Source organism: Sapajus apella, unplaced genomic scaffold (assembly GCF_009761245.1).
Source record: "Sapajus apella isolate SASKATOON/1434 unplaced genomic scaffold, GSC_monkey_1.0 scaffold47, whole genome shotgun sequence".
In the NCBI taxonomy this organism is placed as follows: Eukaryota; Metazoa; Chordata; class Mammalia; order Primates; family Cebidae; genus Sapajus; species Sapajus apella.
In genome coordinates, this window is record NW_022436987.1 from 13,007,604 (window position 1) to 13,027,255 (window position 19,652).

Here is a 19,652-nt window from a genome sequence, read left to right on the forward strand (position 1 = left end):
TGACTAAAAAAGTCTCACACAAAAATATATGTGGATTTCAGTAAAGGCATGCCACTAAGTTACTTAAATTACTCAGTACTTATACTGAGAACAAAATGGAACCATGGGAGTTGGACAATCAAACTAAAAGGCAATTAATAGATTCAGGCCAGGGAAACATCCTATGGCATGCTTCTCAAAAAACTTTAACCCTTTCTCTAGTAGCCATGATAGGTTAAAATTAAAAAGACTGCCAACACCAAGAAGTACTAATGATGTAAAATAACTGGAACTCTGTTACATTGCTGACGGAGTGTAAATTCAACAACTCCTTGGAAAAACTGTCTGGCAGTATCTACTAAGGCTAAACATATATATGGAGACCCAAGTACCTAAAATAAATTATTGCTTACTTCTACCAAAAGGCATGTACAAGAATGTTCACAGCAGTTTTATTCAAAATGAAAACAAGAACACAAATATTCATCAGCAGTATAATAGATACAGTATATATAGCTCATTCAGAATACTTTACAGCAGGCGTCCCCAACCCCCAGGCTGCAGACTGGTAATAGTCCATGGCCTGTTAGGAACCAGGCCACCCAACAGGAGGTGAGCAGCAGGCAAGCCAGCAAAGCTTCATCTGTATTTACAGCTGCTTCTCATTGCTCACATTACCAACTGAGCTCCGCCTCCTGTCAGATCAGTGGTGGCACTAGACTCTCATATGAGCACAAACCCTGTTGTGAACTGTGCGTGGGAGGGACCTAGGCTGTGCGATCCTTATGAGACTCTAATGCCTGATGATCTGAGGTGAAACAGCTTCATTCCGAAACCATCCCATCCCCACCCGCCCTCTCCGTCCATGAAAAAATTGTCTTCTGTGAAACCAGCCCCTGGTGTCAAAAAGGTTGGAGAATAGGTGGGGCGTGGAGGCTCATGCCTGTAATCCTAGCACTTTGGGAGGCCAAGATGGGTGGATCACTAGGTCAGGAGTTCAAGACCAGCCTGGCCAATATGATGAAACCCCATCTTTACTAAAAATACAAAAATTAGCTAGGCGCGGTGGCGGGCGCCTGTAATCCTATATACTCCAGAGGCTGAGGCAGAATTGCTTGAACCCGTGAGGTGGAGGTTGCAGTAAGCTGAGATTGTGCCACTGCACTCCAGCTTGGGTGACAGCAAGACTCCATCTCAAAAAAAAAAAAAAAAGGTTGCGGACTGCTACTTTACAGCAATGGGGAAAAAATGGATATTTGCAACATAAATAAACATTTTTTTTTTCCGTTCATTTTTTTTTAATTGCATTTTAGGTTTTGGAGTACATGTGAAGAACATGCAAGATTGTTGCATAGGTACACACATGGCAGTGTGATGTGCTGCCTTCCTCCACATCACCTATATCTGGCATTTCTCCCCATGCTATCTCTCCCCAACTCCCCACCCCGCACTGTCCCTCCCCTATTTCCCACCAACAGACCAAAATGTGTGATGTTCCCCTCTCTGTGTCCATGTGTTCTCATTGTTCAACACCCACCTATCAGTGAGAACATGTGGTGTTTGATTTTCTGTTCTTGTGTCAGTTTGCTGAGAATGATGGTTTCCAGGTTCATCCATGTCCCTACGAAGGACACGAACTCATCGTTTTTGATGGCTGCATAGTATTCCATGGTGTATATGTGCCACATTTTCCCTGTCCAGTCTATCATCAATGGGCATTTGGGCTGGTTCCAGGTCTTTGCTATTGTAAACAGTGCTGCAATGAATATTCGTGTGCATGTGTCTTTATAGTAGAACGATTTATAATCCTTTGGATATATACCCAGTAATGGGATTGCTGGGTCAAATGGAATTTCTATGTCTAGGTCATTGAGGAATTGCCACACTGTCTTCCACAATAGTTGAACTACTTTACACTCCCACCAACAGTGTAAAAGTGTTCCTATTTCTCCACATCCTCTTCAGCATCTGCTGTCTTCAGATTTTTTAATGATCACCATTCTAACTGGCATGTGATGGTATCTCAATGTGGTTTTGATTTGCATTTCTCTAATGACCAGTGATGATGAGCATTTTTTCATATGTTTGTTGGCCTCATGTATGTCTTCTTTTGTAAAGTGTCTGTTCATGGCCTTTGCCCACTTTTGAATGTGCTTGTTTGTTTTTTTCTTGTAAATCTGTTTTAGTTCTTTGTAGATCCTGGATATTGTCAGAATCTACAGATGGGTAGATTTGTCACATGGGTAGATTGCAAAAATTTTTTCCCATTCTATTGGTTGCCAATTCACTCTAATGACTGTTTCTTTTCCTGTGCAGAAGCTGTGGAGTTTGATTAGGTCCCATTTGTCTATTTTGGCTTTTGTTGCCAATGCTTTTGGTGTTTTGGTCATGAAGTCCTTGCCTACGCCTATGTCCTGAATGGTTTTGCCTAGGTTTTCTTCTAGGGTTTTTATGGTGTTAGGTCTTATGTTTAAATCTTTAATCCATCTGGAGATAATTTTAGTGTAAGGTGTCAGGAAGGGGTCCAGTTTCTGCTTTCTGCACATGGCTAGCCAGTTTTCTCAACACCATTTATTAAACAGGGACTCCTTTCCCCATTGCTTGTTTTTGTCAGGTTTGTCAAAGATCAGATGGTTGTAGATGTGTGGTGTTGCCTCCAAGGTCTCTGTTCTGCTCCACTGGTCTATATCTCTGTTTTGGTGCCAGCACCATGCTGTTTTGATTACTGTAGCCTTGTAGTATAGTTTGAAATCTGGTAGTGTGATGCCTCCTGCTTTTTTTGTTTGTTTGTTTGTTTTGTTTTGTTTTTTTGCTTAGAATTGACTTGGCTATGCTGGCTCTCTTTTGGTTCCATATGAAGTTTAAGGTGGTTTTTTCCAGTTTTGTGAAGAAGGTCATTGATAGCCTGATGAGGATAGCATTGAATCTGTAAATTACTTTGGGCAGTATGGCCATTTTCACGATATCGATTCTTCCTAACCATGAACATGGAATGTTTCTCCATCTGTTTGTGTTCTCTCTTATTTTGTTAAGCAGTGGTTTGTAGTTCTCCTTGAAGAGGTCCTTTACATCATTTGTTAGTTGTATTCCCAGGTATTTTATTCTCTATGTTGCAATTTTGAATGGCAGTTCATTCTTGATTGGCTCTCTTTAAGTCTGTTATTGGTGTATAGGAATGCTTGCGATTTTTGCACATTGATTTTGTATCCTGAGACTTTGCTGAAGTTGCTTATCAGTTTCAGGAGATTTTGGGCTGAGATGATGGGGTCTTCTAGATATACAATCATGTTGTCTGCAAACAGAGACAATTTAACTTCCTCCTTTCCTATTTGAATACCCTTTATTTCTTTTTCTTGCCTGATTGCTCTGGCTAGAACTTCCAATCCTATATTGAATAGGAGTGGTGAGAGAGGGCATCATTGTCTAGTACCAGATTTCAAATGGAGTGCTCCCAGTTTTTGCCCATTCAGTATGATATTGGCTGTTGGTTTGTTGTAAATAGCTTTTATTATTTTGAGATATGTTCCATCAATACCTACTTTATTGAGAGTTTTTAGCATAAAGGGCTACTGAATTTTGTCAAGGGCCTTCTCTGCATCAACTGAGATAATCATGTGGTGTTTGTCTTTTGTTCTGTTTATGTGGTGAATTATGTATATAGACTTGCGTATGTTGAACCAGCCTTGCATCCCTGGGATGAAGCTAACTTGATCATGGTGGATAAGCTTTTTGATGTGCTGTTGCAATCAGTTTGTCAGTATTTTATTGAAGATTTTTGCATCTATGTTCCTCATGGATATTGGCCTGAAGTTTTCTTTTCTTGTTGAGTCTCTGCCGGGTTTTGGTATTAGGATGATGTTGGTCTCATAAAATGATTTGGGAAGGATTCCGTCTTTTTGGATTGTTTGGAATAGTTTCAAAAGGAATGGTACCAGCTCCTCTTTGTATGTCTGGTAGAATTCGGCTGTGAACCTGTCTGGACCTGGGCTTTTTTTGGGTGGTAGGCTCTTAATTGCTGCCTCAACTTCAGACCTTGTTATTGCGGTCTATTCAGGGTTTCGGCTTCTTCCTGGTTTAGGCTTGGGAGGATGCAAGTGTCCAGGAATTTATTCATTTCTTCCAGGTTTACTAGTTTATGTGCATACAGATGTTTGTAATAATCTCTGATGATGATTTGTATTTCTGTGGAATCTGTGGTGATATCCCCTTTATCGTTTTTTATTGCATCTGTTTGATTATTCTCTCTTTTCTATTAATCTGGCTAGTGGTCTGTCTATTTTGTTGATCTTTTCAAAAAACCAGCTCCTGGATTTATTGATTTTTTGAAGGATTTTTGTGTCTCTATCTTCCTCAGTTCTGCTCTGATCTTGGTTATTTCTTGTCTTCTGCTAGGTTTTGAGTTTTTTTTTTTTTTTTTTGGTCTTACTCCTCTAGCTCTTTCAATTTTCATGATAGGGTGTCGATTTTAGATCTTTCCTTACTTCTCATGTGGGCATTTATTGCTATATGTCTTCCTCTAGATACTGCTTTAAATGTGTCCCAGAGATTCTGGTATGTTGTGTCTTCACTCTCGTTGGTTTCAAAGAACATCTTTATTTCTGCCTTCATTTCATTGTTTATCCAGTCAACATTCAAGAGCCAGTTGTTCAGTTTCCATGAAGCTGTGTGGTTCTGAGTTAGTTTCTGAATTCTGAATTCTAACTTGATTGCACTGTGGTCTGAGAGACTGTTTGTTTGATTTCCATTCTTCTGCATTTGCTGAGGAGTCATTTACTTTCAATTATGTGGTCAATTTTAGAGTAGGTGTGATGTGGTGCTGAGAAGAATGTATATTCTGTGGATTTGGGGTGGAAGGTTCTGTAAATGTCTATTAGGTTTGCTTGGTCGAGGTCTGAGTTCAAGTCCTGGATATCCTCATTAATTTTCTGTCTCATTGATCTGTCTATTTTGTTGATCTATTTTGTTGATCTGTCTAATATTGACAATGGGGTGTTAAAGTCTCCCACTATTATTGTGTGGGAGTCTAAGTCTCTTTGTAAATCATAAGAACTTGCTTTATGTATCTGGGTGCTCCTGCATTGGGTGCATATTTAGGATCGTTAGCTTTTCTTGTTGCATTGATCCTTTTACCATTATGTAATGTCCTTCTTTGTGTCTTTTGATCTTTGTTGGTTTAAAGTCTATTTTATCTGAGATGATAATTGCAACTCCTGCTTGTTTTGCTCTCCATTTGCTTGGTAAATCTTCCTCCATCCGTTTATTTTGAGCCTTTGTGTATCCTTGCATGTGAGATGGGTTTGCTGGATACAGCACACTGATGGGTTTTGGCTTCTTATCTAATTTGCCAGTCTGTGTCTTTTGATTAGGGCATTTATCCCATTTACATTAGGGTTAATATTGTTATGTGTGAATTTGATCCTGCCATTTTGTTGCTAGCTGGCTGTTTTGCCCGTTAGTTGATGCAGTTTCTTCATTGTGTTGATGCTCTTTACCATTTGGTATGTTTTTGGAGTGGCTGGTACTGGTGGTTCCTTTCTATGGTTAGAGTCTCTTTCAGGAGTTCTTGTAAAGCAGGACTGGTGGTGGTGATGAAATCTCTGAGTACTTGCTTGTTCACAAAGGATTTTATTTTTCCTTCACTTATGAAGCTTAGTTTGGCTGGATATGAAATTCTGGGTTGAAAGTTCTTTTCTTTAAGGATATTGAATATTGGCTCCCACTCTCTTCTGGTTTGTAGGGTTTCTGCTGAGAGATCTGCTGTGAGTCTGCTGGGCTTCCCTTTGTGGGTAACCCAACCTTTCTCTCTGGCTGCCCTTAGCATTTTCTCCTTCATTTCAACCCTGGTGAATCTGATGATTATGTGCCTTGAGGTTGCTCTTCTTGAGGAATATCCTTGTGGTGTTCTCTGTATTTCCTGGACTTGAATATTGGCCTGCCTTGCCAGGTTGGGGAAGCTTTCCTGGATAATATCCTGAAGAGTATTTTCCAGGTTGGATTGATTCTCTCCATCACATTCAGGCACACCTATCAAATGTAGATTAGGTCTTTTCACATAGTCCCATATTTCTTGGAGACTTTGTTCATTCCTTTTTACTCTTTTTTTCTCTAATCTTGCCTTATCGTTTTATTTCATTGAGTTGATCTTCGACCTCTGATATCCTTTCTTCTGCTTGGTCAATTCGGCTGTTGAAACTTGTGTATGCTTTGTGAAATTCTCGTGTTGTGTTTTTCAGCTCCATCAATTTACTTATATTCCTCTCTAAGTTGTTTCTTCTTGTTAGCATTTTGTCAAATCTTTTTTCAAGGTTCTTAGTTTCTTTGCACTGGGATAGAACATGTTCTTTTAGCTCACAGAAGTTTCTTATTACCCACCTTCTGAAGCCTGATTCTGTCAATTCATCACACTCATTCTCCATCCAGCCTTGTTCCCTTGCTGGTGAGGAGTTGTGATCCCTTGCAGGAGGAGAGGTGTTCTGATTTCGGGTGTTTTCATCCTTTTTGTGCTGGTTTCTTCCCATCTTTGTGTATTTATCCACCTGTCATCGTTGTAGTTGTTGACTTTCAGATTGGGTCTCTGAGTAGACATCCAGTTTGTTGATGATGAAGTTATTTCTTTCTGTTTCTTAGTTTTCCTTTTACCAGTCAGGCCCCTCTGCTGTATGACTGCTGAGGTCCACTCCAGGCCCTGCTTGCCTGAGGATCACCTGCAGCAGCTGCAGAACAGTAAGGGTTGCTGCCAGTTTCTTCTGCTATCTTTGTCCCTGAAGGATACCCACCTGATGTCGGTCCGAGCTCTCCTTTATGAGGTGACTCTTTGGATATACAGGGGTCAGGGAGCTGCTTGAGGAGACAGTCTGTCCTTTATAGGAGCTCAAGTGCTGAGCTGTGAGCTCCGTTGTTCATTCAGAGTTGCTGGGCAGGTACGTTTAAGTCTGCTGCAGCTAAACTTATAAACCCCTTTTTTTTCCCAGGTGCTCTGTCCCAGGAAGTTAGGGCTTTATTTATGAGTTTCTGTTGTACTGCTGGCTTTTCTCAGGGCTGCACTGCCCAGTGAGGAGGCAGCCTAGTCACTGTCTGCCTGTAGAGGCTTTGCTGAGCTGCTGTGGGCTCCGCCCAGCTGCCATGTGAACTTCGCTGCTGTCCTGTTTATATGGGTGTAGTTAGAACTGCCTCGGCAAGGGCAGCCCAACTCTGTAATGGCGGACTCTCTCTGTAATGGTGGGCTGCCTAAGCAACGGCGGGCTGCCTCAGCAATGGTGGACTACCTCCGTAGTGGTGGAGTGCCTCGGTAATGGCAGACGCCCCTCCCTCACAGAGCTGGACAGTCCCAGGTTCAGCTGTGCTTGCTGTGAAACTCTCAATCCAGAGCATTTCAGATTGCTGTTTTTTTGTGGGGGTGGGACCAGCCAAGCCTGACCACCTGGCTCCCTGCCTCAGAGCCTTTTTTTTTGTCTCCCAGGTGTTCCAGTCAACTGTTGAAAAGGCACCGGGATCTGTGTGATTTCCTGTGTGGCGACCCACTGCGCCAGCTGAAACAGCTGCACTGAGATTCGTGGCGCTTTTTTGCCTGGGAATCTCCTGGCCTGGCTCCCTGTTTCAGTCCCCTTTCCTATCAGTTGAATGGGCAAATCTGTCTTCCCAGAGCTCCAATTGCCAGCTAAAACGGTGCCCAGACCCATGTATTTTGTATGGAGAACCGCTGCACTGGGGCGCCAGCCAAAACAGCCATGCTGGCAGAAACAGCCATGCTGGCAACCTGTGGGGCTCCCCAACCTGGGAATCTCCTGGTCTGTGGGCAATAAAAATCTGTCTGGAAATGTGGTGTCCACTCACCCTCCATGCTTTCGCTGGGAGCTGCAATCCTGAGCTGCTCCTAATCGGCCATCTTGGATCTGTCTCCATAAATAAATCTTTAAGAATAATATTGAACAAATGAAGACAGACATAGAAGAGTAAATATTATATGACTCTTTTTACATGAAACTCAAAAGTAGATTGCATGCATGTATCAATTCTGAAAGTACTTTGTATATATCGTGGGACCATGCAAATAAGGAAATATATTAATGTTGCTGGGAGCCGGAATGCTCACTATAGTTGAAGGAAATACAAATATAGAATGAGAGAAGGAAAGAGAAACCCTGGGGATATCAGGTTAGAATTAGAGGTATCGGTATAAACTCACAAAATTTACACACACACACACACACACACACACGTTGAGTTAAACCAACATGAAATTGCCTAGCAGCACTGACACCCCAGTAGCAATAAGTTCACGTGGTGTACAGACCTTGGCTTTGAAATACTATTCAACTGGGAGGGATCAGAGTTCCTTGGAGAAAAAGCTGATTCTAGGATTGGGAGGAGGAAAGAACAATTTGAGTCTGGAACATGTATTTGTACCAGGAAGTAAGGAAGTGATAAAAGAATAATGGAGACATGTCAAAAGGAAACTAGCCAGCCTGAAACAGCTCCTACTAGCTACATCAGGGAGAACTTGAGCTCCAAAATGAATAATGACAGATTATAACCCATTGAATAAAATAAAAATCCATGAGTATATACTGAGTAATAAATAAACAGGGAAGCAGAGAAAGCTCTTTCTTATGGTAGGATACCAAAAATAATAAATGTAAAAAGAATAATTGGGCTAAAAATAATTTTGCAATCATTAATTCAGACAAGAGTCATCAATGCACATTAAAACTACTGGGCAGGTATGAAGAGGAAAAAGATATTTACATAGTCTCACAGTATCTCTTCACAGACTACTTCTTAATTACAAAGGATAAATGGTAGCCTTATAGCAGAGAAAGAAGGCAAGCACCACCTTACACAAGTGATATAGGTTAGCATGACTAATAATGGGCTAAACTGACATCAGGTGCCTCCACATATGATGCATTAAAGACAGACACAACATCACTTATTTAGTAATCTTGCCAAAAGTGCCTACGTGAAATCTAATCACTAGGAAAAATCAGATAAAACCAATTGAGGGACATTATACAAAACAACTTTCCTGTACTCTTAAAAAAGTCAATGTCATAAGAGATAAAGAAAAGCTATTCTAGAATAAAGGAGTCAAGGAGACATGACAACTAAATGCAATGTATGATCCTGAACTGGATCCTAGATCAAAGTGAAAAATTGCCATAAAAGATATCATTCAGACAAGTGGAAAAATATACAGACACTCTGTAGATTAGATCAGAGTATTCTATCAATGTTAAATTTTTTAAAAAGAGAAAGAAGACACGTGGCAAAATGTTAATACATTCTGTGTATGTGTGAAGGGATTTGGGGAATCCTTTATATTGCAACTCTTCTATGAGTTTGAAATCATTTCAAAAGAAAAAATTAAGCAAAATTAATCTGTGGTGAAAGTTTAGAATAGTGGTGATTTTGGGATGGGTATATCTGAGAGGCTTACTAAAGTGCCTAATTTGGATGATTACATGTATATATACAAATACAAAAGGTCACAGAGTTAAACATTTAAGATTTGTGTTTTTACTGTATGTAAGTTACATTTCAACAAAAAAAAAAAAAAAAAAAAGGGGAGCTTCTTTCTTAAGCCTACGTGAGGAAAGTGGCCAAGCATCAGAGTGTTCACAAGAAAAGTGGCTAAGAAGGGGCAGCAGGGGTCCAGTGGAGGTTCAGAGGCTGGCTGAACAGCTATGGCTTGGTGGGAAATCAACCTGTGCAAGAAAGGTAGTCAGCAGGACTGTGGTGCAATGGGTTGGTTTCATAAAGGGGATCTGAGCAAATAAGTAAATGTATTGAAGATAATGGAAGCCAGGTTTCTCATTGTCAGGGAAGTGGATTACAACTGAAACAGCGAGACACAGAAGGAACTCCTTAGTGTTGCATTACAACTAAAGACATTGGTGTAACTCATTGTTTTCAAGGTAGACATAGAAATAGAAATAAACAGATAGAGAAACATAGGGCTTCATGTGTTTTTTTTTTTTAATTTTTCATGGTCTTTTATTGTACTTTAAGTTTTGGGGAACAGGTGCAGATCTTGCAGAATTGTTGCATAGGTACACACATGCCATGGTGGTTTGCTGTCTCCATCCCCCTGTCACCTACATCAGCCATTTCTCCCAGTGTTATCCCTTCCCAACTTCCCTGCCCGCCACTGTACCTCCCCAGCCCCCAGCCCCTAACATATTCCTGTGTGTGATATTACCCTCCCTGTGTCCGTATGTTCTCATTGTTCAATTCCCGCCTATGAGTAAGAACACGGGGTGTTTGGTTTTCTGTTCTTGTGTCATTTTGCTGAGAATGACGGTTTCCAGATTCATCCATGTCCCTACAAAGGACACTAATTCATCATTTTTTATGGCTGCATAGTATTCCATGGTGTATATGTGCCACATTTTCCCTGTCCAGTCTATCATCGATGGGCATTTGGGTTGGTTCCAGGTCTTTGCTATTGTAAACACTGCCACAATGAACATATGTGTGCATGTGTCTTATAACAAAACGATTTATAGTCCTTTGGGTATATACCCAGTAATGAGATTGCTCGGTCAAATGGAATCTCTATTTCTAGGTCCTTGAGGAATTGCCACACTGTATTCCACAATGGTTGAACTAATTTACACTCCCATTAAGAGTGTAAAAGTGTTTCTATTTCTCCACATCCTCTCCAGCATCTGTTGTCTCCAGATTTTTTAATGATCGCCGTTCTAACTGGCATGAGATGGTATCTCAATGTGGTTTTGATTTGCATTTCTCTAATGACCACTTATGATGAGCATTTTTTCATGTTTTTTGGTCTCATAAATGTCTTCTTTTGAAAAGTGTCTGTTCATATCCTTCATCCAGTTTTGAATGGGTTTGTTTTTTTCTTGTAAATCTGCTTTAGTTCATTGTAGATTCTGGATATTAGCCCTTTGTCAGATGGATAGATTGCAATGTATGATTCCCATTCTGTTGGTTGCTCTAATGGTTGGTTCACTCTAATCGTTGGTTCTTTTGCTGTGCAGAAGCTCTTAAGTTTAATTAGATCCCATTTGTCTATTTTGGCTTTCATTGCCATTGCTTTTGGTGTTTTAGTCATGAAGTCCTTGCCTATGCCTATGCCATGAATGGTATTGCCTAGGTTTTCTTCTAGGGTTTTTTATGATGTTAGGTCTTATGTTTAAGTCTTTAATCCACTTGGAGTTAATTTTAGTGTAAGGTGTAAGGAAGGGGTCCAGTTTCAGCTTTCTGCACATGGCTAGTTTTCCCAACATCATTTATTAAACAGGGAATCCTTTCCCCATTGCTTGTTTTTGTCAGGTTTGTCAAAGATCAGATGGTTGTAGATGTGTGGCGTTGCCTCTGAGGCCTCTGTTCTGTTCCATTGGTCTATAACTCTGTTTTGGTACCAGTACCATGTTGTTTTGATTACTGTAGACTTGTAGTACAGTTTGAAGTCGGGTAGCACGATGCCTCCAGCTTTGTTCCTTTTGCTTAGGATTGTCTTGGCTATGCTGGCTCTCTTTTGGTTCCATATGAAGTTTAAGGTGTTTATTTCCAGTTTTGTGAAGAAGGTCAGTGGTAGCTTGATGGAGATAGCATTGAATCTATAAATTACTTTGGGCAGTATGGCCATTTTCATGATGTTTATCCTTCCTAACCATGAGCATGGAATGTTTTTCCATCTGTTTGTGTCCTCCCTTATTTCCTTGAGAAGTGCTTTGTAGTTCTCCTTGAAGAGGTCCTTTACATCCTTTGTTAGTTGTATTCCTAGGTATTTTATTCTCTTTGTAACAATTGTGAATGGGAGTTTGCACAAAATTTGGCTCTTTGTCCGTTATTGATGTGTAGGAATGCTTGTGATTTCTGCAGGTTGATTTTGTATCCTAAGACTTTGCTGAAGTTGCTCATCAGCTTAAGGAGATTTGAGGCTGAGACAATGGGGTCTTCTAAATATACAACCATGTTGTCTGCAAACAGAGACAATTTGTCTTCGTCTTTTCCTAATTGAATACCGTTTATTTTGTTTTCTTGCCTGATTGCTCTGGCTAGAACTTCCAGTACCATATTGAGTAGGAGTGGTGAAAGAGGGCATCCTTGCCTAGTGCCAGATTTCAAAGGGAATGCTTCAAGTTTTTGTCCGTTCAGTATGATATTGGCTGTGGGTTTGTCGTAAATAGCTTTTATTATTTTGAAATACATTCCATTGATATCTAGTCTATTGAGGGGTTTTAGCATAAAGCGCTGTTGAATTTTGTTGAAGGCCTTCTCTGCATCTATTGAGATAATCACGTGGTTTTTGTCTTTGGTTCCATTTATGTGGTGGATTACATTTATAGATTTGCTTATGTTGAACTGGCCTTGCATCCCTAGGATGAAGCCTACTTGATCATGATGGATAAGCTTTTGGATGTGCTATTGCATTCAGTTTGCCAGCATTTTATTGAAGATTTTTGCATTGATGTTCATCATAAATATTGGCCTGAAGTTTTCTTTTTCAGTTATGTCTCTGCCAGATTTTGGTATCAAAACCTATCAACGCTTTATGATGTTGGTTTCATAAAATGAGTTAGGGAGGATTCCCTCTTTTTGCATTGTTTGGAATAGTTTCAGAAGGAATGGTACCAGCTCCTCTTTGTATCTCTGGTAGAATTTGGCTGTGAACCATCTAGACCCAGACTTTTTTTGGTTGGTAGGCCATTAATTGCTGCCTCAACTTCAGCCCTTGTTATTGGTCTATTTAGGATTTCAACTTCTTCCTAGTTTAGTCTTGGGAGGGTACAAGTGTCCAGGAATTTATCCATTTCTGCCAGATTTACTGATTTATGTGCATACAGTTGTTTGTAGTAATCTCTGATGGTCATTTGTATTTCTGTGGAATTGGTGGTGATATCCCCTTTATCATTTTTTATTGCATCTATTCAACTCTTCTCTCTTTTCTTATTAGTCTGGCTAGCGGTCTATTTTACTGATCTTTTCAAAAAACCAGCTCCTATATTTATTGATTTTTTGAAGGGTTTTTTCTGTCTCTACATCTTTCAGTTCTCCTCTGATCTTAGCTATTTCTTGTCTTCTGCTAGCTTTTGAGTTTTTTTATCTTCCTCCTCTAGCTCTTTCAATTTTGATGATAGGGTGTCGATTTTAGATCTTTCCTCACTTCTGATGTGAGCATTTAGTGCTATAAATTTCCCTCTAGATACTGCTTTAAATGTATCCCAGAGATTCTGGTACATTGTGTCTTCATTCTCATTGGTTTCGAAGAACATCTTTATTTCTGCCTTCATTTCATTGTTTATCCAGTCAACATTCAAGAGCCAGTTGTTCAGTTTCCATGAAGCTGTGTGGTTCTGAGTTAGTTTCTGAATTCTGAATTCTAACTTGATTGCATTGTGGTCTGAGAGACTATTTGTTATGATTTCTGTTCTTTTGCATTTGCTGAGGAGTGATTTACTTCCAATTATGTGGTCATTTTTAGAGTAGGTGTGATGTGGTACTGAGAAAAATGTATATTCTGTGGATTTGGGGTGGAGAGTTCTGTAGATGTCTATTAGGTCCACTTGGTCCAGATCTGTGTTCAAGTCCTAAATATCCTTGTTGATTTTCCTTCTTATTGATCTGTCTAACATTGGCAGTGGAGTGTTAAAGTCTCCCACTATTATTGTGTGGGAGTCTACGTCTCTTTGTATGTTGTTAAGAACTTGCTTTATGTATCTGGGTGCTCCTATATTGGGTGCATATATATTTAGGATGGTTAGCTATTCTTGTTGCATTGATCCTTTTACCATTATGTAATGCCTTTCTTTGTCTCTTTTGATCTTTGTTGGTTTAAAATCCATTTTATCAGAGACTAGGTTGCAACCCCTGCTTTTTTTTTTTTCCTCTCTCAATTTGCTTGGAAATCTTCTTCCATCCCTTTATTTTGAGTCTATATGTGTCTTTGCACGTGGGATGGGTCTCCTGGATACAGCACACTGTTGGGTCTCCAGTTTGCCAGTCTGTGTCTTTTGATTGGGGCATTTAGGCTGTTTACATTTAACATTAATATTGTTATGTGCAAATTTGATCCTGCCATTTTGTTACTGGCTTGTTGTTTTGCCTGTTAGTTGATGCTATTTCTTCATTGCATCATTGGTCTTTATCATTTGGCACGTTTTTGAAATGGCTGGTACTGTTGTTCCCTTCCATGTTTAGTGCTTCGTTCAGGAGCTCTTATAAGGCTGGTCTGGTGGCAATGAAATCTCTCAGCATTTGTTTGTCCGTAAAGGATTTTATTTCTCCTTCACTTATGAAATTCACGTTTTTCACATGTTTTCTCTCATGTGTTTTCTCAGCTTTGTCCACTGAGAAAGCCTGGAAGCAGCAATGTCCAATGCTATAAGCACACCCAAACCTGACCTGAGATTGACTGATTGGTTTTTTTTTAGAGACAGGGTCTTATTATGTTGCCCAGGCTGGTCTCAAACCTCTGGGCTCAAGCAATCCTCTCACCTCCCAGCCTCCCAAAGTGTTGGGATTACAGGCATGAGCCACTGCACCCAGCTGATTTTTATTTCTAAAAATCAATCTCCACTAAAAAATTCTCATTGCAGAAATGGCTGATTCTAGGACTGAGGTAGGCAAAGTACAAGATGAATCTGTAGCATCTTGTGTCAGAGAGCAAACAAAGTGCTCGAAGAATGATGGGGGCATGTCAAATGACACAGAAGCAAACTTGAAGGGGTTCTCACTGGCTACATATAGAACAATTTGAGCATGAAAATAAATAATGAAACTAACTGGAATATAAGCTAGAGACTAAAACAGAAATCCCCTGAAAATTCTGATACCTTCAGGGTTGGGCATCTCCTCCTACATGAAGCTCTCACCTAGAGGGAGGCATCTGGTGGTATACCGGGGATATGGCCCTCAATTTGGCCTATCTAAACTTCTGATAAATAAATCTGATAAAGACTGAAGGTTTGCTTATTAAGCACACAGAATTCATAATGCTGGGAGAGACAGCCAGTACCTTGGATGAGCTGCTCTGGACTCAAAGAGATGAACAAGTAGAAACACATAGGTTATAATATAAAATGTGAATTCCGACACTGAGTTTCAAAAAATAAGTTGTAGAGATGCAGAATTAGCGAGAAATGACTAAACAGCATTTCTTGTGAAAAAAGATCTATACTTGCAATTTGAGTCAGCAGTGTGACATAGCCTTTCAAAAAATAGGATCCTGGGCTGTATTACATTTTTGCCTGCAAAAATGAACTGGTCCCAGTGACTTCTATGCTGGTCACATCATATTGGGAGCACTGTGGTCAGTTCTGGACTCTCCCTCACATTTTAACATACTGAATTTAAGGAATAATAAGATCGAAGTAACCAGAAGATTAAAACATGTAGAATTGTCATATAATGAACTGCTGAAGAAACAATACATGTTAAACCTGGAAAAAAAAGATTTGTAGGGACATGGTAGGGGGAGGTACATATGACTCTTCATAAATTGAAAGACAGTCACACAGAAAACTTGTTCTGCAGGGTTCCAGATGGCAAAACAGTGTTATTAACATAGAGTGTGGTCTAATATGCAGAAGAACTTTTTTAACACAGAGCTATTTTAAAATGGAGTGGTCTACCTTGTACGGTGGTAAGCTACCCATTATGGGAAGCATATAAGTACTCAGACTGGGTGACTGCCTCTCAAAGCTAATTATTGAAATCCTTTCAAGCTCTGAGTTTCTCTATCTAGCCTACTATTGGGTAGACATTTCTTCAAAGCCATCATCTTCTTTGGTCTCCTTGTCCATCTTTTAGGATTTTTCTTCAAGTAGACAAAAATTCTGAAAACAAATATTTGCATATAGATAAATTCTGGAGTAAGACTATGCCTAGAAAAGGGGCAGGGGAATGCTTCCAACTTTTTCCAGAAAAACACTACGGAGTTGGGAAAAATGTGAGGAGCACTTGGGGACAAAAAGGAAGCATGCATAGAAGATAGTAAAACATAAAAGCATTATCATAGACTGATTGAATGAATTTCCCCAATTCTTACTCCTCCTCAGATCCACATCCTTTGCCATGAACCGTCTTCTCATTTAAAGGCAGTTTACCAGCCCGTCATCCTTTGACTTTGGACCCAGCCATGTGACTTGCTTGGGTAACTAGATATTAGCAAATGTGAAACAAGTAGAGATTTGAAGAATCATTGTGTATTTCTGCTCATTTTTGCCTTCTGCCACTGCCATGAGAAACTACCTGCCCAGGCTACCCTGTTGAATGATGAGATATATGGAACAGAGCCGAGACACTCCCAGTTGTCCTACTCAAAGATCAGCCAACACCCAGGCATGTGAGCAAGCCCTGCCAAGACCAGAAGAACCACTCAGATGAGCTACAGACACATAAACAAATAACTATTTCTTGTTTTAAACTACAAGGTTATACGTGATTTGTTATGTAGCATTACTGTGGCAGTAGATAACTGATTTAAAACATCCACTAACATTTGTCTAGTACTGAACAGTTTCCAAGGGTATTCACTGTTAATGCCCTGCAGCCCAAGACTACCAGGAACACATGTGTAGCTGAACAGATTGGGTTTACTACTTATTGCTGTGAAGGAGAATACACACTATAGGGAACCATGGAGCATCTCTGGGAGATGGAGGTTGCCATGAGTCAGGATCATGTTGCACTCCAGCCTGGAACATATTAGAAAGGACATTATTAGAAGAGTAGGATATTTGGTGTTTTATGGCTTGGACAATGTTCATGTTTTGTCTGTGCTCAGACATGATTACAGAGTGGTCTTATTTTTGTCTTGATCCATCATGGTCACAGAGTGACATTGTCTGATATTGATGTTTTGTGAAGCAGTATATGTTCAACAGGAGAACATCAAGGCCTACCTGAGTGCCAGGCCAGTCAGGGCAATACCAAGGCCCAGTGGCTGATAGTATCAGGCCAGTTCCTGGATGCTAGGGAACAATTTACTCTTTATGATCTATACAAAAGCTTATTTGATCCACAAAATAGACCTAAAGATAGGTTTTATTATGACTTTTTAAAATAGATGAGAAAATCAAGGCTCATGGACATTAAGAGCCTGGTCCAAGGTCTGACATACATAAACTGTCTGACCTTAGGCATGAAGCCTATACTTTTTGAACCTTTGTTCCTTCATTATAAAATGGGTGTAGTAATATTTACCTGACATGATAGTGAAGATTAAGTGAGATCAAATATGCCAAAGAACCCAACCCACCTCCTAGTACCTAGAAGTGATTCAACCAATATTACTACTTCCATCTCCCTTGATATCCCCACTCTTTTCATATCATGGGGCCTCTGGAAAACATCTTTATATGGAATCTATATCAAGATAATTTTCATTGTTGTGATTTTAAATACCAGGGCCTCTCTTCAGAAAGGCTCCCCTACATGAGGCTATTTCATAGTTCAGCTGGTTCCACAGCTGCTCAGCTCTGTATAAGCCACTAGTGCCCATGTGCAGAAAGATCTTGTGTATATGCTCAACTCTTATATAATGTGTTGAGTATAGCCAAATGGGTAGGAATGCATGGGTATATCAGCCTTGAGATCAGAAGACTGAACATCACCTCAGAATATTAAAAGTTATGAGCTACATGGAATAAACTGTCACTCAAACAAACCAGTGTTCCTCCAGCAAGAGAACCACAGGCACATAGAAAGGGTGGAACTGAATATCTTGCTCAGCCTCCACAACACTGAGGGTGTCAGAGAAATGATCTGAGTCTTAATCCTGGCCTTGGCTCTAGCCTGGGATTCTACAACAGCTTCCATGTACTCCTCTCCCCTCTAATCTCTCCTCCACCCTGTCAAAAGGGTCTTCCTAAAGTATAGGTGAATTACTTTGCTCCACATTGCCCAAGTTCAAATTCCTTTGTCTGGTATTTAAGATCTTCCAAGGTCTAGATCCAATGTGGTTCTCTAGCCTCTTTCCCCTATAAAACTACCCATGAGTACTTGCATTCCTACCTCATCAAACCCCTACACACAGCATCCTACCACCCCACTGCTCATCATGCCCAACTCGTGCTGTGCTCTCAGTTCTGTGTACCTTCACTACTCATCCTTGAGAAGGAAGGAGAGAGGAGAAGAAGAAAAGGAAAAGTATTACATTTATCGATTACTAAACCTATTCTAGGTACCTTTGATGAATTAACACATTATCTCTACATTTTATAGATTAACTGAGAAATAGGATGATTAAATACCTTGACTAAAAGCACATAGCTAGTGAGCGGTTGGGCCACTTTATAAGTAGCTTCCTCCTCTGGGCCCTGCTATAGAAATAGTATTTATTCTATTTATTATAAGTGGTTTTCAAATCTGTCTCTTTCCAAATTATATATATTATAACTTTCTTAATCATGAGGGCTATATTTCATTCATTTCTATCCCCAGTGCCTTGCACAGTGCTGTGTATGGCACTGTGCAAGGCACTGGGGATAGAAATGAATGAAATACAGCACAGTAGGTCCTAATGAGATGTTTGTTGAATTGAAGCCACTTATCTGTGTACTTCTCACTGCTCCTGGCTCAGAGGCTGACAAATTAGGTACTCAGGAAATGCTAAATGAATAACACTGAATTTATGTCTGAACTTCCTCAGCTCCTTTCCAGGGTCTTGTAAATATAGTGAACTCTATAAATAATGGCTGAATTCAGAGACTAATGATCCTTCAAGATGTTAAGAGTTTGAGTCAGTGGCTAAACAGAATGGTCTCCCAAGACATCACAGGTAGATCCCACAAGGCCTGGGGGAAAGTTCCCTCGGTGATGCCCCAGGGCAGAAACAGTTAAAAAGTAGGCCTGTAGTATATGGTGAAAGGCAGCACAATCTCTTCCTATCTCCATTCTATCCCCAACAACAACCAGACGACAGGCTGATTCTGAGCCATTTGTGCACAGAGCCCAGGAATCTTTGCCTTTGCTGCAGCTGCACAGCAGAGCTTGGCTGGGCTATTGCCAGGCATGAGGCACAAACACGTGAACATGGCCCCTGATCAAGAGGCCCTCTGGTAGCCCAGAGCTCCTCACGCTAAGGATCACTTTTGCTTTTTTGATTAAAACAAAACAAAACGTATTGAGGCCAGGTCCTAAAGCTTTATTCTTTCTGGGATTAAAAAGTCAATAATGAAGATAAGATGTGACAGAGAGATCAAAGCTTATCATAGCAAGTGTATACAATATAACATTGAGCACAGCAGCAAGAATGATGAATACATCTTTTGCAGCTGACTGGTGCCATGTAACCCAGCCTGACAGACTCCCTTCCTAGGCACAGCCTGACAAGTCAGCAGACTTAGGAGTGCTGCTGTCCTGTTTCCAGGGTCAGCTTGCTAGAATCCCACTGCCAGAAGTCCAGTTCCTAGCTGAGTAATCATCACAGTTACCTTCTTGATCTACTGACATGACATTTTTTTTGGTACAAAACAAAGTTATAGATTATCAGGTTCTGTTCTGGGTGATATATATATACGTATACATAATAACTTTTAAATAAAGTTTACTTATTTTTTCAGGTTATAAAAGTAATATACACTTATTGCAAAAAATATAATAAGGAAAAGAAAAACACCCATAATCCCACTGTTCACTTAACACGTGGTATATTTCCTTCAGTCCTTTCCTCTCAATATTTGTCTGCATGTGAATAAAATAAT

General features: G+C 40.1%; 1 protein-coding gene across 10 annotated transcripts in view; it reads right to left on the reverse strand.

Annotated features, from left to right (window-relative positions):
- The window catches only part of SERGEF (secretion regulating guanine nucleotide exchange factor), a 233,335-nt gene that overhangs the window by 97,601 nt on the left and 116,082 nt on the right, over positions 1-19,652 (reverse strand). The window lies entirely within an intron of this gene.